Source organism: Pinus tabuliformis, chromosome X, assembly GCF_031772625.1.
Source record: "Pinus tabuliformis cultivar Carrire ecotype Pingquan chromosome X, CPIR1, whole genome shotgun sequence".
Classification (NCBI taxonomy): Eukaryota; Viridiplantae; Streptophyta; class Pinopsida; order Pinales; family Pinaceae; genus Pinus; species Pinus tabuliformis.
The window spans coordinates 378908183-378931405 of record NC_142308.1 but is presented as its reverse complement, the minus strand read 5'-3'; the positions used below and the strand labels follow the sequence as shown (position 1 = coordinate 378931405).

At 37.4% G+C, this 23223-nt stretch overlaps 1 pseudogene; it reads left to right on the top strand.

Moving 5' to 3' along the window:
- The first annotated feature begins 16083 nt into the window (after nt 1–16083).
- Nucleotides 16084–16849, top strand: LOC149140109 (E3 ubiquitin-protein ligase ATL23-like; annotated as a pseudogene).
- The last annotated feature ends 6374 nt before the right edge of the window (nt 16850–23223 follow it).

The following is a 23223-nucleotide window of genomic DNA, read 5'->3' as shown; positions in this document are numbered from 1 at the left end:
GACCGATGCTGAAGATTGTCCCCAGTGGGAGCTTTGTTAAGCAAGATGCACCACATGAAAAGCTTTTCTCTAGGATGTCCTTTTAGTTTCCATAGGGGGCTTATGATCAACATAGATGATGGGGTAGCCATCCTTTGGAGTGTATGTGTCATGCTGAGATAGGACCCAAATGAGCTCGTCTTCCCTGTCCAGGATCTTGACATGTGTTTCAGCTAGAGCATTTATATATCTTGTCCATTCCTGTTGCCAGGAAGCATGGATGTCGAGGTCCAACACCGATTTCCAAAATTGAGAGAATATAGTAGTGCATTCCGGATCGGCAATGTGGTCCAGTGTTGATATGCCAGATTTCTCTAGATATTGGATGAGCTCAGGTGAAAGAGAGTGATCGTTCCCACAGCCCGACTAGGGATCTAAACCGATACAAACTTGATTTCCCGAGCCTATTCTCCATATGAGACCAATGCGTATGTGGTCAATAGAGCAGCAAAACATGCCAAATCAAGGAGATATTATATCTATTCCAATTCGGTCTCCTAATCTAATCGATAGTGTGGAGCGGATTGATATATTTCCTAGTAACTACCTCAGTCCACAGATTTTTGGTTGTAAGTACCTGCAAACCCATTTTCACTGTAAGGGCTTTAGATAAAGATACAAGGTTTTTCATGCCCAAGCCTCCCAATTTCTTTGGCAGGGCGATATGCTCCCATTTGACCCATGCAAAGATATTTCCTTCCTTGTTTTCTCTTTAGAGGAATCTGCAACATAACTGTTGTATTATAGGGAGTATGTCTTTACGGATCCATGCCAACGACATCCAGTAAATAGGAATCGCCTCTAATACTGATTTGATTAGGACGAGGCAACCTACTCTTGAAACCCACCTATGATGCCATATATTTAGCCTTCTTTCAATTTTTTCCACAAGCCATGACCAACCAACAATTTTATATTTATTGGGCTTGAGCCGGAAACCCAGGTATTTAAGACCATCTTCAAAATCAAGGGGAGAGAAGGGGAATCTTTGATGTGCATAATGAACTTCATATTGAGAGCACCCCGAGGAAGACTATGTGTATTTAGAATGATTACACACCATAAACGTGGCTTTACAAAATAGCTTGAGAATAGTGTTGAAGAAAGAGGAGTCACTGATAGATCCATTCAGGAAAATGAGGACATCATCCACAAAAAGGAGATGCGACAATACATAGTTTTCAACAATTTTAATGCCCTTTATTCTCCCATTATGATTTTCCTCAACAATTAATCTACTCATACCTTCCATTACTAATAAGAAGAGGAAGGGCAATAGGGGGCAACCTTGCCTAAGTCCACGCACAGCATGAAAGAAATGTGATGTTGATCCATTTATGAGAAAACTGTAAGACACATATGAGATGCAACACATAATTCAATTAATGACAGAAATAGGGAAGCCTAGGTGTGTCAGAAGCATCCGCAAATCTAACCAACTAGTCTTGTCAAAAGCCTTTGAAAGGTCAATTTTGAGAATCATGCCCTTCAGATTCTTAATTTTAATGGAGCGTATGCCTTCCTGAGTGATGCCTATAGCTTCATGAATCTGACGATTGTCCAGGAAGGCAAACTTCTCCTGTGAGATATGTTGTGATAGTATAGGCTTAAGACTATTAGCAATGATTTTGGCTATGATCTTATAAATGCAATTGCAGAGAGAGATTGGTCTAAAATCGTTAAAGGAGTGAGGTGAGTCAGACTTGGGGATGAGGGCAATGAAAGTGGAGTTAAAAGCATCATACGTATGACCACTGGTTCTACATTATACAATTACTTGAAGAAGATCATGACCAAGTAATTCATAGAAAGACAAATAAAACTCCACAAGCCAGCCATTCAGACCCACGCTCTTATCCTTCTTGAACCATTTGATCACAACCTCTAATTCCCCCATGGATACAGGCTTTGTGAGATCCTCGGTTGCATCATTGTCTATGAAATGCGGAAATAGACTGGTTATTTTAATCACTTCCACCAAAGAGGCTTCCTACAAGGCTTTGAATAATTGTCCAAAGTGATGTAGAAATTTTGAATAATTTAACACATATTCAACAGAGATTATCCTGATCATGTACTATTGCGGAATACATACACAATACATAAGCTCCTCTACGTTGATCATCAATATAGCAGCATCAATAACAATAAAACATCAAGAGCATTCACACATTAACATAGTATGTAACCCGGGGAAAGCATCTCGCTAAAAACCCCAACTATCTGTATATTAATGATTGAGACCATGTAACATTACAAAGTACAATGCTTATCACAAGAAATCCAATACCAGCTCCACCTGTTACACACAATACAGCTAAGATCTGATCTCCAAATCTATTCCACTGCTTGCCTGCCTCCACTGCTCAATACCTGCTCAAGAATTAATGAGAATGGTTTACCAAACTCGTATTTCACCTCCAAAGAATCACTCACACTGTGTTAGACGTGAGCAGAGGCTATAATACTGGGCAAATACATGAGCAAACTCATTGACATACTCAATCCCTTGATTGTGCAAATCCTCATGCACAACTATAGTCACAACTGATAGCAATCTGATCCTCTAACACCTGTCCCTGTTGAACTGAACATGCACTGACATGCAACTGAGTTAACTGATGTATTCTATAGTTGTATTATGAGTTAATAATTAGTTTAACAACTCATCATTAGTCTATTTGCAGTTAGACTAATTACAACTAGTTTAACCAAGTCAAACTGAACACAACTCCATCAACTCCACAATCAACTCCACCAAACTCAACTGATTGAGTTCTAACTAAAGTCATGCATGCAACAACTCAAATGACTCATAAGAAAAGCGTACTTCCTTCTGACAGCTGCATGAGCCACATCTGTAGCTCAAACTGAAGTGCTCCAAGACAATAAGATCAAGTTTATAGTCCAAATATTATTATGAGACAATAATATTTGACTTTTCTATTTTGGACAGCCTGTCTAAAAATAGACTTTGATCACTCCTGCTATGATCACTCCTGCTGTGGTCACTCCTACTGTGATCATCCCTGCTGTGGTCACTCCTGCTGTGATCATCCCTGCTAGGATCCAAAAATAGAACTTGCGCCATAATTTGCCTGCGGGCCCACTTAGTGAAGGCGATTCTTTTCACTAAGCTCCATCATCTTGTTGCAATCTCAACAAGTGAGAAATTCCCAGGGCAACAAGTTGATTGAAATAATGTACAGGTTGACCTTCCTCATTATCCAGGGACCATATGGTATTGATGGCCTTTCGACCTTTTGCAAATTGTTGATAGAACTTTGTATTGTCATCTCCAGCTTGCAACCATATGGCTCTGATCTTAAGCCTCCAGGTCTCTTCTTTATCCTTGAGTATTTTGAGCCTATCTGCTTCAAGTTTAATGACCCGATCTTTAGATTTGATTGTGTCGAAACCTCCTCCACCTGGCTCTTCTAGCTTGGCTAATTCCTCTTCAATCGACCTGAGGGTGATGTCATCCTTCTTTTTCTTGTCCTTGGCCCATTCAATCGTCTTCTTTTTAAGACAAGTAAGCTTAGATGCAAAGTACTCAATCGCATATTGCCGAGGGTTAAGGGGCTCAGATTGCCAAATCTCTGTAACCAGTTGGATATAGGCCTCATCCCTAAGCCATGTCGAATTGAATTTAAAGGGAGCTTTTGGCTTGGGTGAGGAACCAACAATATCTAAGTATATCGGGGAGTGATCTGAGATGTCGCCCGATCCTACCCATTGCTTGAACAGAGTCAATTTGTCGAGCAGTACATATTTGATAAGGAAGTGATCCAAATTCCTGGCAAGCATGGCATCCCCTATTCTCCTATTACACCAAGTAGGTTGTAGACGAGCCGCAAGGATGTCAATCAAGTGGTGATTGTCCAGTAGGGGGCCAATTATATCTGAGAGTGGATCAATCTGGGTGTGATTGCCCCAGGATTCCGCAAGTCCCAGAGAAAAATTTAGGTCACCTTCTAGAATGATATTATCCTCTTTCATAAATGATGAGTTCGAAATCGACTCCCAAAACACCTCCCGGTTATGACAGGGGCCATATATATTAACCAGTTTGAGGTCCATCCCAAGCTCCTTAATGTATACACTTGCCACTAAAACTCCTTCCGTCCCCCATACATTAAGGAGCTTCATAACTCTGGGATTAATGCCAATCACAATTCCTCCAGAGCGTCCACGAGCTTCTAGTGCATGAAAGGTTCATCTGGGCAGTAACGCTTCCAGGGCGGGGATTACCTAATTTTGATAGTTATTTATGTAATTGTTCCATTTTTTTCCTTTATGGTTTTAGATATTTATAATTGTGGCCAATTATCCAAGTAATTTCCAATAATAAAACTACCTAGATGTGTGTGATCTTCCATACTTAATGTTGCTACCGATGCACCTTTTGTGTCTCTAGAGGATTGTGGACAAAAAGCAAGTGGAGCGTTTTGCCTGGGAAGGATGTGTAGCAACAAAGGGTCATGGAATGATAGATCCAGGCCCATCATGGGCAATATTGTAGGGAAATCTTCATGTTAAGTACTATCAGACATCCTCCCAATGGCCTTGCACAACTAGATAGAGATATGATGAGTGAAAACCCATTCAAATCTTGTCAAGACACTGATATTAAGTAGACTTGAAAGTTGGTCAACAATTTTAAATAAAAAAGATAACAATAAAAATTAAAAGAAACAAATAGAATAAAATAAATCATACAGTTTTTTGGCTATGAGAAATAGTAAACATTTTATTTACTAAAATAACTCTCCAAACCATGAATTTTTTTTATTCTAAATTTTATGTATGTGTTATTTATTTTAAATAATTCATTTATGATGACTTTTATAAATGTACAAAGTAAGTTATAATGATAAAATGCTATCTCCTTAAGATGAGTGAGACTTAAATATATATTTAATAAAAAAAATTGATAAAGAAAAATCTAATATTAATAAAAAATCAATATTTTTCAAATTTTCCACCAAAATTTTATATTAACAACTTCATATAATCAATAAAAATTTCTCAACATCATATCATCAAATATATTATATATATTTTAGAAATTTTGTAAAAGAAGAATTTAATACTAATAAGAAGTCAAAATATTTTATCCAAATTCAAAACTTCCACCCAGAAATTATATTATGAACATCCTATCATAAAAGTAGTGGCTGACTTCATAAGACGGTGAATAAATGCTATTAAAATATCAATTTAATAAGTAAAGGTGGCTTCATCACTAAATGTTGAGCGAACCACACATTGACACTAAAAGGGGGCTCCCAGCAGTAAACTTGAAAGTAAACCACAGAATTGACACCACAAGAGTGCGTTGCACAAGTTTGATATATTTTAATTTAAATATAAAGAGATTTTGAGTGTGATGAGAATTATTTTACTCAAAATCACAATAGATCAACTTGGTATCATTGAAAGCATAGTTTTCACTGTTCCAACATTGCATTTTAATGGCATTATTTAAATCAGGTGGAATCATTGAAAGTATGGTTTTCACTGTTCTAACATTGCAATTTAATGATATTATTTAAATCAGGTGTGTTTTCTGGTACATGGGGGATGTCTTCTTTTCAATGTTAATGTTTATGCTCCGATTGATAGAGCCATCTAACTCCTTCAAATGGCATATCATCACTCAATTAGATTTATATGAAATGTTGTTTTAATTTAGTAATTATAATTTATCACTGACTTTTATGGAATTGTGAGTACCTAAAAAAGAAAGTAACATTATTGCCCTGTAGATTTATCACTGAGTGACTTTGTGGCATTGTGGGAATTAGGAAGTAGCAATCCCCCTAATGGTATCTTCTAAACCAGAACATAGTTTTCAATGTTATAACAGTGAATGCAGTGAAAATTCCTTGAGAAGCTAAAACAAGGTTAGAACCAGAGAGATGTGAGAGAATTTAAGAGTTAATACAAGATAATAACGACAGACACGAGATATGTCCCTTTCCGATGACAGGCACAGGCTGGACAGGGTGATGTGTAGATAATGACAAGTACTGAATCAGCGAACTTTTGGGTGAAGAAAAAAAAAGGAGAGAATTTTATAACGTATTACATTTATTTTTACACAAAAATTTGATTTCTTAAAAGAAAACACATGCTCTTAACTATTAAACCCACCTCACAATTTTAAATAAAAATAGAAAAAATTTAAATGCTAATTCCTAATTACTAAAGCGAATTTGTTAGGGGCTGATTATAATGAGAGACACTCTATTCAAAGTTGTTTAGTGAAACAATTGATGAGGCCACGCAATCGATCCAAACAAATCACGGGGGCACCAAAAATACCGGGAAAATGAGAGACAACTGGCCGAATAATTTAATAGTCGCCAGAATCATCAGAATCCACGTGGCAAAGCGGTGACATTTTATGTTAAACTTCCGGTTACTTATTAGATCGTGAGACGACATTTAATATTTACGAGTGCGGTGGCAGATGCCGAGACGTGCAAGGCGAGCGGAACGATGGCTTGTCACAAACCTCCAGCGGTTGCCCACCGTCGAATGCCACGCAGGGACCGGAGGCGGCCTCGGCAACGCAGAGTGCGCAGTGCGCCTCGAGGCTTTCCACAGCGGGGATAGGTGTCGTGTGATTCCGTCATGCTGCCATACCTTCCCTGTGCACTGTGCGGATGCGTGGCTCTCAAAGCGCTCCGTGTGCCCCATTTGCAGGAGGAGCGCCGCTTGCGCGAGCAAGGAGAAAAAGGGTGTGCATCGTGGCGCTGCGGAAGGAAGAGGGTCGTGATCATGAAGAATCGTAGGGTCGTCCACCGCCTCCGCCAGATAGTGTCCTGGTCGATGTGCCGATAACAACCTCCGAGTAAAGAGGCTAAGGACACCACCTCCATTGCTTAGGGTCATGGCTACGTCGTTCAAGCTAGACTGGTTGGCACAGCTTGCGCAAATACGTGAGGATTTAAAAAAATTACTTATAATTTCCCGAAATTGAAAGAAATTGTTTTCTTTAGTTTACAAACTTTTGTAGACTTCGACTTAAAATTTTCCCAGCCAGTGTGTCCATACGCTGGCTGGCAAAACTATTTTGCGAAAAAACCAGGCACTTTATAGGAGGGACGCAATGTTTAAGCACTTAAGATCGAACATTCTTTTTTCACCAAAATATGTTCTTTCTTTGCCAAAAAAAAGTTTAATCTAGCTCTATGCGTTCGTTCATCCGCATCTATGCTTATTACAAAAATTTTCTCAAGATCCACAATCTTCAACAACATTGGTGTGTTTTTGAGCAATTGTTTCAAATGCTCAAAGCTTCTTGCGCATTGAGTTGTTCGGAGAAATTTTCAATAAATTTCCTATAATAACCTGTCGATCTCATGAATGATTTGACCTCATTCACATTCCTTGGCCTTGGCCACTCCATTATGGCTTTTTTCTTTGGAAACAATGTATTTGTGGCTAGAAAAAGTCACATTTGCTATAGCATTGCAGCCAAATGTTTTTTATTCTCTTCCTCTGTTTTTTAGTACACCAATATGTCATCAACAAATACAATGACAAACTTGTCCAAATAAGGATGCAACACACTGTTTATTACACACATGAACATGGAAGGGGCATAAATAAGTCCAAAAGGTACCACTACAAACTCATAGTGCCCATATTTTGTCCTGAAAGTAGTCTTGTGAATGTACTCTTCTTTGATCCTTATTTGATGATATCCTTAACTCAAATCGATCTTAGACAATACCTCTGGTTCCCTCTATTGATTAGAGAGATCAGCAATCCTTGGCAATAGGTACCTATTCTTTATGATTACATTTTTTAATTGCCTATAATCGATGCATAATCGAAGGGCTCCATTCTTCTTCTTTATAAAGATTATAGGTGCTCCCCATAGGGACACACTCGGCCTTATGTAGCCTTTGTCTACCATTTCCTCTAGCTGCAATTTTAGCTCTACCATCTTAGGGGTATTCATCTTATATGGTGCTTTAGATGTTGGTGCTGCTCCAGGGACCAACTCAATAGAGAAGTATACCTTTTTGTGAGGAGGTAATCCATGAACCCCCTCTGGGAACACGTCTGCATACTGTTGCAAAACAAAGTACCTTTTCAATAGTTCACTTTCCTCATTTTCAATATCACCACCAACTTTCTCATTATTAGAAAATTGTACTACAAACAATAAGCATCCCTTTCTCTTGTTGGGCTTGGCTTACATAGTCGTGATCAACCTTATTGGTGTAGGCTTTCTCTATCCCTGCAACAATTTTATTTCTCCCAGCTCATCTAAGTACTTAATTTCCTTCTCAAAATAGTCAACTTTAATCGCGTGCATGTACAACCAACCCATGTCCAATTGTATATTGCATGTACCAAATGGTAATACATTCATGTGTGTTGTTGCGGGCATGCCACTGAGTTTGAATGTACATGACTTTACCCAATGACCGATCTTCCTTTTTGTTCTGGTTGCTAGTTACACTAGCGATGGTTCTTCATGCACTTCCTTAACCAAGCTACATTGGTCAACAAGTTCTTAGCTACCATAATTGTAGTTTAGAACCTGGGTAAATCAAAATGGAAACAATTTGATCACACAACTTACTTTCCATCTTAATGATTATGCTTGGTGGTCTGCCTAGCGATTGTCTATGAATACATAAATTATGGGCAATTCTCAAGCTATATCACCCACTGTGTGGGCTTCTTGGGCACTATAAATATTTGGCCTAACGTTTTGGTGGTGTGGACAATCTCTTCTTCTATGGTTTTCACCACATGTCCAACACCTTAGTGGCTCTCAACCTTCCAACTTAAACTGCCCTGTTGGTGGCTGCTGCACATTCCTTTTAACAACAAAATTAGTCTTCTGGTGAGATTGCTTTGCAAGGGCTAGATGCTTACTTTCCCTCTTATCTAGACTTTTCTTAGGCCAATTCTTCTTATGTCCATCCTCATTATTTGCTTTCTAGTTACCTTAACTTCTGGCCTACATTTTGCCTGCTCATAGTAGTTATTCATCTTCTCAATAGTGTCCTTCAAAGTCGGTGGTTCCATCAACTCAATTTTATCCTTGAATGCCATAGGAAACCCACTGATAAACCTTTGAATCTTAGCTTTCTCATCCTTGATATATGGCACATACCTTAATAACCCTAGGAATCTGGTGACATATTCCTCACCGGATAGTTGTCCCATCTTGAGTTCATAGAAATCCTTTACTTTGCCATCATAATAATGCTCAAATAAGTATTGTTCCCTAAATAACTTTTCAAATTCTACCCAAGTTAAATCTTTCTCAACGATCCCTCTAACACTCTTCAAATATTCCCACCATGTGTCTTCTTTTCCTTTCAAGTTGAAGGTGGCGATTCTTTCATGTTTTCAGAATAATCATGGATTCTAAAAAATTTCATCATGCCCAACAACTATGTTCCTGCGTCCTCTGATTTCTTCATTTCTACATCAAATGTGGGTGGCTTGGCTTTCTTGAATTCCTTAGGCATGCAATATTTTTCCTTTCTTCTTAAATGATGATGGTGGTGGTGATGAGAGTGATGGTGGTGTCTCTTGGTAGCAGAACTAGAGGGTCTACTAAAATGATGCACATATGTGTTGGTTCCTCCCCTTTGGGAGCTCAATGGTGCATTTCTTGGCATAGTGTCCTCACTTTCATGCCTATGCCTTTTCTTGAACCTACTACCATCTGCCCCCTTTTTATTTTCTTCTTACTCATGAAGGCTCTTTCTATCTCTATGACTAGCCCTATTTTCATGTTGTCTTTGCCTCTATAGACTTGAGAGACTTTGCAAGATGACTACATTTATCTCAGCTTGTTTCTCTTGACTCTTACCAGTCTTTCATTATCTTCCTTGTAGCTTCTAAATTTAACCCTTAGGCTCCTCAAGGTGTCCAACCAATATGGAGAGTGATTCCCTCCCCCTTGGTCCATTGATTGTTAATTTTTCTTAGGGTTATATTGTTCTTTTCTTTGATAATTGGATTTCTTCATTTACACATTAAATTCACCCCATAACATCATAACATTATTCAGATTTACATCATTATTAAAAAACATATGCACCTATGTAGAAAGAAACATATCATCAATAATGCAGTAGAACATAAAGGAACAATAGAAGAAAAATATTCAGACATAGAGACACTAGGATTGGTCGAATACCAAGGCAAAACCACCATGGGGAAAACCATTTCAAATTATTCTTCTTATTATATTTTCATTGAATGATTCAACAAAAGAGAGTACAATGATCCATATCTTCATCCATACAACTATCCTGCAAAAATTCACTAAACAATATCCATGACATGAACCCAACAATGCTCATACTCAAAACTCTGATTCAGAACCTTGTAATGAATTGTCACTATCTGTTAGGCCCCTATAATACTAGTGTAGCCCTTTATTGTTATTGTTAGTGTAGCCCCCTTATTATTATTGTTGTGCCCATAGTGTTATTATTGTGGCCCATAGAAACCCATTATTGTTATTGTTGTGCCCTTACACTATTATTGTTATGTAGGCTTTGATTATATTGACCCCTTGGAATCATATATATAGAAAGGGTGTTTTGTCATTTGAATCATCCAAGAATTGTTCATTTATGTGATGTAAAGGAGGTTTCCCCCTCGAAGATGCTATTTTCAAGTCATTGATCTATCTTTTCTTATGTTTTGTGCGTTGGTTGCATAACATTTGGTATCAAAAGTTTGGATTTTAGGGTTTCACTTCTTCAAACAAGTCATCTTGGAATTTTCGCTATAACTTTTTTTCTATGAGGCTACAAAATCCAAAATTTCAACCACGTAGAGCGGAAATCTTGATGAACTTCATGTAAAAACTTTGAGATATTGGTTCACTATATTTTCTGAGATATGATCTAGGGAAGTTATGGTTTTCACAGGCTCCAAAATTCGGTTTCAAACATGTGACCTAGGAAAAATCGTCATAACTTTCATTTCAAGCATCGCACTTGAATTCTAAAAAAAGTGGCTGAAAGTGCATGGACTATAGTTTTTCGTGTAGCAATTTTAGGGTTGAAGGTCGAAACCGTGACATGTGGCACGTCGTACAAGTTCGCTCTACTGAATTAGTCTATAATCAGTTCATCGTGGGATATCAGGCATAACTCTTTCTTGAAGACTCCAATCTTGGTTTTACTTATGGGGTTGGAAGGAAGACTCAAAGGGCTACCATAGGATGAAATTTCATACCTTTGAGATCTGAAATTACAGAGATACAACAGATTTAATATCGAGCTCCTACAAAGCAAGGAAAAACATAAATATCATTGTTTAATACCAAAATGACTCGAAGCAAGAAAATGGAAACACTTAGTAAGAAACGAGAAAGATCTACTATGACGCATGAAAAAGAGGAAGAAATTCAACATGATATATCAAAATTACGAGACCAAGTGCAACAAATTTCGCTCTCACAAAGAGTAACCAAAAATAAAATGGAAGCTAAGATGGTTAGTTTGAAGAATGATTTAAAATCAGACATGGAAGGGTTGAAGGATGACATAGAAGCAAAAATGAAAGGCAACATGGAATATTTGAAGAATGATTTAAAAGAAAACATGGAAGGTTTCACAAAGACACTACAAGAAATGCTTCCTAATGGCGAAAAGGTATTATATGAAACTCATGAAGAGAACAAAAAAATGTTAATCATGATTTCATAGACTCTAACATTGGATTGAAGACCCACCATATTCCAAAGATCTATATGAGGAAGTTTGATGGCAAGGATCCAGTAACATGGATACTACAAATGGAATAATATTTTGATCTCCATAATGTGCAACACATAAAAGGTATGCATTGCAAATTTATATTTAGAACCTAATCAGTTTGTATGGTATCGAATATTTTGTTCTCATAAACCACTTGTCACTTGGTCAATTTTTACAGAGGAAATGATAGCACATTAAGAGTATACAAAGAACAACACCTTCTTTAGCCAATTGATAAATCTCAAACAAAAAGGTTCAATGGCGAAGCACATTGAGGATTTCCAAAAATTGAATATAAGGGTAAATGATATTCCATATGAGCATAGGATTGATGTCTTCATAGGCACTTTAAAGGATAACATTCAAAATGAAGTTCGCCTTTGGGAACCTGATTCATTGGAGAAGGCATTCAGGTTGGAAAGAAAATTGAAAGCAAAATTATGGCAACAAGGAAGCCTACCACTTACAACTATAAAGATGGAAGTGTTGCTACTCCTCGCCTTCCACAACCTACAAGGTTGACATCACAACAATTGGAAGAAAACAAGAGTAAAAGGACTTTGTTATAGTTGTGATAAAAAATACGCTAAAGGTCATAAGTGTGCTGAGAAGAAATTATTTTACATAGATTGTGAAGAGGAGGAAGAAAAGAAAAAATAAACTTCAAAAGAGGAGGATATACACCAGGAATAAATCCTAGAGAAAGAAAAAATGAGTTCGACCATATCTTGTAATGCATTGGCAGGAATTGCCACTCCTCAAATCAAGAAGAAAAATGTAATAGTGTTGATTGATTCGGGTAGTACCCATAATTTTATTCATTGTGAGATAGCCAAGGAATGGAATTGCTTCCTATATCCAACACTAGAGTGTCAAGAGATGGTTGCAAATGGAGGAACTATAAATTGCTCTCGAAAGTGCCAACATATCAAGCTATCCATGGGGGAATATGTATTGAATAGTCCAATGCTTTCCATTCCAATGGGTGGTGCTCATGTTGTACTAGGAGTCCAATGGTTACAATATTTGGGTATGATAGCTTTTAATTTTCAAGATTTTTTTTTGAATTTATTTTGGGAAGGAAAGGAAGTTGAATTAAGGGGTATCACAAAGACACCAAGAAATATAATCAGCTCTAATGGAATGAAAAATCTTCTAAAGAAAGAACAACTAGTCATAATTGCACAATTAGGCTCACTAAAGGTTCAAACATCGAAATCATCTATTTCTTCAGATCTCCAAAAATTCTTGGACAATCATTCCAAGGTATTTGAGACTCCCAAAGGCCTCCCACATATTTGTGATCATGATCATGCTATTCATTTGATTCCAGGAAGTGTTCCTCCAAACATTAGGCCTTACAGATATCTCGATGCCCAAAAAAGTGAAATTGAATGTATGGTTGTAGAAATGCTAGAGGCCGTTATAATTCAACCTAGTCAAATTTATTTCTCTGCTCAAGTGGTATTGGTGCACAAGAAGGATGGATCATGTGCATGTGTCCGGATTATAGGGAGCTCAACAAACTAGCTATTAAAGATAAATTTATCATTCCTGTCATTGATGAATTATTGGATGAATTACATGGAGCAATTTACTTCACCAAGTTGGATCTTCATTCAGGATATCATCAAATTAGAATGAAGATTGAAGACATTCCAAAAACAACATTTAGAACTCATGAGGGTCATTATGAATTTTTGGTCATGCCTTTTGGCCTTACCAATGCACCTTTTACATTTCAAGGTTTGATGAATTTCATTTTCAAACCCTTCCTTAGAAAATTTGTGTTAGTATTTTTTGTGATATACTAATCTACAACAAGTCTTGGAAGGATCATGTTCAACATGTTGACATGGTACTCAATTATTGGAGGAGAAACAATTGCATGCAAAAACCTCCAAATGTTTCTTTTGGAGTACATGAGGTGGAATATCTGGGTCATCTTGTATCTCATGAGAGTGTTAAGGTAGACCCTAACAAAATTAAAGCCATTAAGGAATGGAAAATCCCCACAAACATAAAGCATCTGCGAGGATTTCTCGGGTTGATAGGGTACTATCATAAGTTTGTTAAGAATTATGGGAGAATAACAACACCTTTAACAACATTACTGAAGAAAGATGCATTTTCTTGAACTCCAGAAGCAACTAAGGTCTTTGAACATCTTAAAGAGGCAATGTTCCAAGCACTGGTCTTATCTACACCAGACTTCACAAAAACCTTTATTATGGAATGCGATGCCTCAAAAAATAGAATTGGTGTTGTTTTAATGCAAGAAGGAAGACCCATTGCTTTTGAAAGTCGTCCAATCAAAGGAAAGTATTTAAACAAACCTATTTATGAGAAGTAAATGTTGGCAATACTACATGCACTAAAGCAATGTTGACCTTACCTAATGGGAAGACACTTCAAGGTAAAAACAAATCATGATAGTATTAAATACTTTTTGGAACAAAGATTGTCTTCAGAAGAGCAACAAAAATGGGTCACAAAGATGTTGGGTTATGACTTTGAAATCATCTACAAAAAAGAGAAGCAAAATGTTGTTGTAGATGCACTCTCAAGAAAGGATGAGGATGTGGAAGCATTACTTTGTGTTATTTCTATGAAGAAGTGAGGACACTCATTCAAAGTTGTAGCAATATCCCAGTACATCTGATACATTTAGTTGGTAAAATGATTCATTATGGTACAAAGATCGCTTATATCTTTGTAAGAATTCCCAACTCAAACAAAATATTCTTTTGGAATTTCACACCTCTCCCTTAGTAGGGCACTCAAGATTTTTAATAACTTACCACAGGGTAAAGAAGGATTTTTTGTTTAAATGGCCTTAAATCTGATATTCAAAAGTTTGTGGCGGAATGTTTGGTTTTCCAACAAAATAAAGTTGAGACAATTAAGACCCCGAGTCTATTACAACCTTTATCCATTCCAAGTCAACATTGGAAGGATATTTCAATGGATTTTATCACAAGTTTACCCAAGGCATCATACTGGTAGTTGATAGACTTACCAAGTATGCACACCTTTATGCATTATCTCATCCATTTAAAGTCAATATAGTTGCTATTGCATTTATGGAAACAATTCAAAAGTTACATGGAAACCCAAGGACTATTGTAAGCGACAAAGATCACATTTTCACTACAAATTTTTGGACGGAATTATTTTCTTTTCTAGGTACTCAAATAGCTCATAGCTCATCTTATCATCCTCAATCTGATGGGAAAACTGAGATAGTAAAGAAATGTTTGGAAGCATATCTTCATTGCTTTGTATATGATAAACAAACACAATGGGTCAAGTGGTTACCTCTGGCTGAATGGTGGTATAAAACTTCCTTCTATACTACAACAAAAATGACCCCATTTATGGTACTTTATGGATATCATCCACCGTGCATCACATCATCTTTAAGAGAAAATTCTAAAGTTCAAGCAGTGGAAGATCACATCGAGCATCAACAACAAGTTCTCTAACTCTTAAAGGATAACCTCACTTTGGTGCAGAATTGAATGAAACAACAGGAAAATCAACATCACAACGAAAGAATTTTTGATGTAGGCGACTGGGTATTTTTAAGGCTACAACCATACAAACAAATTTCCCTCAAGAAAGCTAAGAAGGGTAATAAATTATCACCAAAGTACTATGGTCCTTACAAGGTGTTGCAAAAGATTGGTACTATGGCATACAAATTGGAGCTTCTTGCATCTTCTCGAGTGCACCTAGTTTTCCATGTTTCATGCTTAAATAAGGTTATAGGTGACAAGCTCCCAGTTCAAACCATATTGCTAGAACTTGATGAGGAAGAAAAAATCATATTGGAACCTGAAGAAGTCACGGAAACAAGAACTCGACAACTATGAAATCAATCAGTTTCAGAGTATCTCATAAAGTGGAAGAACTTACCCACTCAAGATTCCACATGGGAGGATGAGAATTTTATACAGAAGCATCCAGGACTACTCAAACATTAAGGAAAACACATTTTTGAAGGAGAGGGGCATGTTAGGTTCCTATAATACTAGTGTAGCCCCCTTATTGTTATTGTTGTGCCCATATTGTTATTATTGTGCCCCATAGAAGCTTACTATTTTTATTGTTGTACCCCATAGAAGCCAAAAATACCAGGAAAATGAGAGACAACTAGCTGAATAATTTAATAATCGCCAGAATCATGAGAATCCACGTGGAAAAACAATGACATTTCATGTTAACCTTCCAGTATCTTATTAGATCTTGAGACGACGTTTAATATTTACGAGTGCGGTGGCAGATGCCAAGACGTGCAAGGCAAGTGGAACGATGGCTTGTCCCCTATGATCTATGTTAGAGATTTATAGTGATGGATTCAACAGCCTGTGAATGCCAATTGTGATATGAGATTTTCTTGATTTTCATGATTTTTCATTGTGCAATGCAAAGATTGAAATAAGTACAGGGGAATCTTTGTGTAATGCAGAAATTTCTTATTCGTGGATTTGGCTTAGGAGAGAAATGATCTAGAGATTTCTCAGTGTTGGCGGTGTCCCTGTTGCTGCTCTGCGAAGGGATGGGGATGGGGATGGGGATGGGGATGGGTGTGGCACTTTACTTATGGTTTGTTTGGTATGTTTCTTTTCACAACAGGCCACGACAACGGGCGTGAGAGTTGGATGACGACACAATTCACAAACAACAGGGACTCTTAGAGGTTGACCTCCACTGGTTGCCCACTGTCGAATGCCACGCAGGGACTGGAGGCGGCCGCAGCAACACAAAGTGCGCAGTGCGCCTCGAGGCTCTCCACAGCAGGGATAGTTGTCGCGTGATTCCATCATGCTGCCATACCTTCCATGTGCACTGTGCAGATGCGTGGCTCTCAAAGTGCTCCGTGTGCCCCATTTGCAGGAGGAGCGCTGCTTGCGCGAGCAAGGAGAAAAAGGGTGTGCATTGTGGCGCTGCGGAAGGAAGAGGGTCGTGATCATGAAGAATCGGAGGGTCGCCTACCGCCTCCACCAGATAGTGTCGTCATCAATATGCCAATAACAACCTCCAAGTAAAGAGGCTAAGGACACCACGTCCGTTGCTTAGGGTCATGGCTACATCGTTCAAGCTAGACCGGTTAGCACAGCTTGCGCAAATATGTGAGGATTTTAAAAAATGAATTATAATTTCACGAAATTGAAAGAAATTGTTTTCTTTAGTTTAAAAACTTTTGTAGACTTCGACTTAAAATTTTTCTAGCCAATGTGTCTGTATGTTGGCTGGAAAAACTATTTTGCGAAAAAACCAAGCAGGGACGCTATGTTTAAGCACTTAAGATCGAGCATTTTTTTTCACCAAAACATGTTCTTTCTTTGCCAAAAGGTGTAATCTATTTCTATGCGTTCGTTCATCAGCATCTATGCTTATTACAAAAATTTTCTCAAGATCCATAATCTTCAACACTACTGCATTTGTGAGCAATTTTTTCAAATGCTCAAAGCTTGTTGCACACTGAGTTATCTTTTTCTTTGTAAGGATGGTCTATCTTGGAGAAATTTTCAATAAATTTCCTATAATAACCTGTCGATCCCATGAACGATCTGACTTCATTCACATTCTTTGGCGTTGGTCACTCCATTATGGCTTTGATTTTCTCAGGACCAACTAATATTCCTTCTTTGGAAACAATATGCCCCAAACAATGTATTTGTAGCTAGAAAAATTCACATTTGCTATAGCACTGCAGCCAAATGTTTCTGATTCTCTTCCTCTGTTTTTTAGTACACCAATATGTCATCAACAAACACAATGACAAACTTGTCCAAATAAGGGTGCAACACACTATGCATTACGCACATGAACATGGAAGGGGCATAAATAAGTCCAAAAGGTACCACTACAAAATCATAGTGCCCATATCTTTTCTTGAAAGTAGTCTTGTGAATGTACTCATCCTTGATCCGTATTTGATGATATCTTGAACTCAAATCAATCTTAGAGAATACCTCTGGTTCCCTCTATTGATCAGAGAGACCATCAATCCTTGGCAATGGGTACCTATTTTTATGATTACATTTTTTAATTGCTTATAATCGATGCATAATCGAAGGGCTCCATTCTTCTTCTTTATAAAGATTATAGGTGCTCCCCATAGGGACACACTCGTCCTTATGTAGCCTTTGTCTAGCATTTCCTCTAGCTGCAATTTTAGCTCTACCATCTTAGGGGTACTCATCTTATATGGTGCCTTAGATGTTGGCTCTACTCCAGGGACCAGCTCAATAGAGAAGTATATCTCTCTGTAAGGAGGTAATCCATGAACCCCCTCTGGAAACACATCTGCATACTGCTGCAAAACATAGTACCTTTTCAATAGTTCACTTTCCTCATTTTCAATATCACCACCAACTTTCTCATTACTAGAAAATTGTACTACAAACAATAAGCATCCCTTTCTCTTGTTGTGCTTGGCTTACATAGCCGTGATCAACCTTACTAGTGTAGGCTTTCCTTTCCCTGCAACACTTTTCTTTCTCCCAGCTCATCTAAGCACTTAATTTCCTTCTCAAAATAGTCAAATTTAGTCACGTGCATGTACAACCAACCCATGTCCAATTGTATATTGCATGTACCAAATGGTAATGCATTCATGTGTGTTGTTGTGGGCATACCACTGAGTTCGAATGTACATGACTTTACCCAATGAACGATCTTCCTTTTTGTTCTGGTTGCTAGTTAGACCAGCCATGGTTCTTCATGCACTTACTTAACCAAGTTGCATTGGTCAACAAGTTCTCGGCTACCATAATTTTAGTTAGAACCTGGATCAATCAAAATGGAAACAATTTGATCGCACAACTCACTTTCCATCTGAATGATTATCCTTGGTGGTCTGCTTAGCGGTTGTCTATGACTACATAAATTATGGGCAATTCTCAAGCTATATCACCCACTGTGTGGGCTTCCTGGGCACTATAAATATTTGGCCTAACATTCTATGGTGTGGACAATCTCTTCTTCTATGGTTTTCACCACATGTCCAACACCTTAGTGGCTCTCACCCTTCCAGCTTAAACTACCCTGTTGGTGGCTGCTGCATATTCCTTTTAACAACAAAATTAGTCTTCTGGTGAGATTGCTTTGCAAGGGCTAGATGCTTACTTTCCCTCTTATCTAGACTTTTCTTAGGCCAATTCTTCTTATGTCCATCCTCTTTATTTGCTTTCTAGTTACCTTTAACTTCTGGACTACATTTTTCCTACTCATAGTAGTTCTTCATCTTTTCAATAGTGTCCTTGAATCAGAGTCGGTGGTTCCATCAACTCAATTTTATCCTTGAATGCCATAGGAAACCCACTGATAAACCTTTGAATCTTAGCTTTCTCATCCTTGATATATGGCACATACCTTAATAACCTAGGAATTTGGTGACATATTCATCATCAGTTAGTTGTCCCATCTTGAGTTCACAGAAATCCTTTACTTTGCCATCATAATAATGCTCAAATAAGTTTTGTTCCCTAAACAAAGTTTCAAATTCTACCCAAGTCAAATCTTTCTCAATGATGCCTCTAACATTTCAAATATTCCCACCATGTGTCTTCTTTTCCTTTCAAGTTGAAGGTGGCGATTCTTTCATGTTTTCATAATAATAATGGATTCTTAAAAATTTCATCATGCCCAACAACCATGTTTCTGCATCCTCTGATTTCTTCATTTCTACATCAAATGTGGGTGGCTTGGATTTCTTGAATTCTTTAGGCATGCAATATTTTTCCTTGCTTCCTAAATGATGGTGGTGGTGGTGATGAGAGTGATGGTGGTGTCTATTGGTAGCAGAACTAGAGGGTCTACTAAAATGATGCACATGTGTGTTGGTTCCTCCTCTTTGGGTGCTCAATGGTGCATTTCCTGGCACAGTGTCCTCACTTTCATGCCTATGCCTTTTCTTGAACCTACTACCATCTGCCCCATTTTTATTTTCTTCTGACTCATGAAGGCTCTTTCTGTCTCTATGTCTAGCCCTAATTTCATGTTGTCTTTGCCTCTATAGACTTGAGAGACTTTGCAGGATGACTGCATTTATCTCAGCTTGTTTCTCTTGAACTCTTACCAGTCTTTCATTATCTTCCTTGTAGCTTATAAATTTAGCCCTTAGGCTCCTCAAGGTGTCCAACCAATATGGAGAGCGATTCCCTCCCCCTTGGTCCATTGATTGCTAATTCTTCTTAGGGTTATATTGTTCTTTTATTTGATAATCGGATTTCTTCATTTACACATTAAATTTACCCCATAACATCATAACATTATTCATATTTACATCATTATTCAGAAACATATGCAACTATGCAGAAAGAAAAATATCATCATCAATGCAGTAGAACATAAAAAAAAATGAAAAAAAATATTCAGACATAGAGACACTAAGATTGGTCGGATACCAGGGCAAAACCACTATGGGGAAAACCATTTCAAATTATTCTTCTTATTATATTTTCATTGAATGATTCAACAAAAGAGAGTACAATGATTCATATCTTCATCCATACAACTATCCAACAAAAAATCACTAAACAATATCCATGAGATAAACCCAACAATGCTCATACTCAAAACTCTAATTCAGAAGCCTGTAATGAATTGTCATTGTTTGTTAGGCCGCTACAATACTAGTGTAGCCTTTTATTGTTATTGTTAGTGTAGCCCCCTTATTATTATTGTTGTGCCCATAGTGTTATTATTGTGTCCCATAGAAGCCCACTATTGTTATTTTTGTACCCTTACATTATTATTGTTATGTAGGCTCCAATTATATTGACCCCTTGTAATCGTATATATAGAAAGGGTATTTTGTCATTTGAATCATCCAAGAATTGTTCATTTATGTGATTTAAAGAAGTTTTCCCCCTCGAAGAGGCTATTTTCAAGTTGTTGATCTATCTTTTCTTATGTTTTGTGCGCTGGTTGCATAACATTTGGTATCAAAGGTTTGGATTCTAGGGTTTCACTTCTTCAAACAAGTCATCTTGGAATTTTCGCTATAACTTTTTTTATACGAGGCTACAAAAGCCAAAATTTCGACCACGTAGAGCCAAAATCTTGATGAACTTCGTGTAAAAACTTTGAGATATTGGTTCACTATATTTTCTGAGATATGATCTAGGGAAGTTATGGTTTTCACAGGCTCCAAAATTCACTCTCAAACATGTGACCTAGGAAAAATCATCATAACTTTCATTTTAGGCATCGGACTTGAATTTTGAAAAAAAGTGGCTGAAAGTGCACGGACTATAGTTTTTCATGTAGCAATTTTAGGGTCGAAGGTCGAAACCGTGACATGTGGCACGCAGTACAATTTCGCTCTACTGAATTAGTCTATAATCAGTTCATCATGGGATATCAAGCATAACTCTTTCTTAAAGACTCCAATCTCGGTCTGACTTGTGGGGTTGGAAGGAAGACTCAGAGGGCTATCACAGGATGAAATTTCAAACCTTTGAGATCTGAAATTACAGAGATACAATAGATTCAATATCGAGCTCCTACAAAGCAAGAAAAAACATAAATATCATTGTTTGATACCAAAATGACTCGAAGCAAGAAAATGGAACACTTAGTAAGAACCCAAAAAGATCTACTATGGCGCATGAAAAAGAGGAAGAAATGCAACATGATATATCAAAATTACGAGACCAAGTGCAACAAATTTCGCTCTCACAAAGAGTAACCAAAAATGAAATGGAAGCTAAGATGGTTAGTTTGAAGAATGATTTAAAATCAGACATGGAAGGGTTGAAGGATGACATAGAAGAAAAAATGAAAGGCAACATGGAATATTTGAAGAATAATTTAAAAGAAAACATGGAAGGTTTCACAAAGATGCTACAAGAAGTGCTTCCTAATGGCGAAAAGGTATTAGATGATACTCATGAAGAGAACAAAAAAATGTTAATCATGATTTCATAGACTCTAACATTGGATTGAAGACTCGCCATATTACAAAGATCTATATGAGGAAGTTTGATGGCAAGGATCCGGTAACATGGATACTACAGATGGAATAATATTTTGATCTCCATAATGTGCAACACATAAAAGGTACACATTGCAACTTTATATTTAGAACCTAATCAGTTTATATGGTATCGAAAACCTTGTTCTCATAAACCACTTGTCACTTGGTCAATTTTTACAGAGAAAATGATAGCACATTGAGAGTATACAAAGAAAAACACCTTCTTTAGCCAAATTGATAAATCTCAAACAAAAAGGTTTAATGGCGGAGCACATTGAGGATTTCCAAAAATTGAATATAAGGGTAAATGATATTCCATATGAGCATAGGATTGATGTCTTCATAGGCACTTTAAAGGATAACATCAACATGAAGTTCGCCTTTGAGAACTTGATTCATTGGAGAAGGCATTGAGGTTGGCAAGAAAAATTGAAAGCAAAATTATGGCAACAAGGAAGCCTACCACTTACAACTATAAAGATCAAAGTGTTGATGCTCCTCACCTTCCACAACCTACAAGGTTGACATCACAACATTTGGAAGAAAAAAAGAGTAAAAGGACTTTGTTATAGTTGTGATAACAAATACGCTAAAGGTCATAAGTGTGTTGAGAAGAAATTATTTTACATAGATTGTGATTCGAGTTGATTCAAATCTCAGATTTAACCAAGATCTTTTGCTTTCGTGATGTGATTAGAATTGCAATTAAAATAGCATAAAGGAACATAAATGCATGATGTAAAGAATAAGGAACATGACAATCATCAACAACATAAAATAACAAGACGTTGATAATGGAGTTCATCCAGGAGGGACTACGTCTCCAGGCCCTGGTGTCAAGATGGTGTAGGCCGCTGCATTAAGTGTTGTTAATAGTGATGATATACATAAGAGGTGATGTCGCTATCATACAAGGATAATTCCCTCACGCAGGAGTGGCTCCAAGATATGTTTCGCTGCAGGAACTCTCATTCAAAAAGGACTCCTATCAATATGACCTAAACTCATGCATGATGATAATGAGCATCCCGCCAACATGGCATAAAAGGGATCTCAATGCAAACATACATGGCGACAACATGAGGATCCCATCAACATGAAGACAAAGGGATCTCAAATAAAACATAACGAATCATGACAATAAGTACATCACACAAATGATTCCGCATCACATCAAGTAGGAATCATGAGACAAGTAAGAAACAAGATCCCACATCAAACATCAAACAGGGATCTGTGCAGTACAATGCATAGCAAAAAGATGTACATGAACACAATGCATATACCTCACATCCTAGGGGCCATTTGAAGAAAAGGATGTCAAGCTGCTGAAGTTGTTCGTAGCATAAATCTCACGACATCGAATCACATGGAAATGACTACTCGCACATGAATGCTGACACCTGCACTCCACTTTGAAAAGTGGCTGAAAAA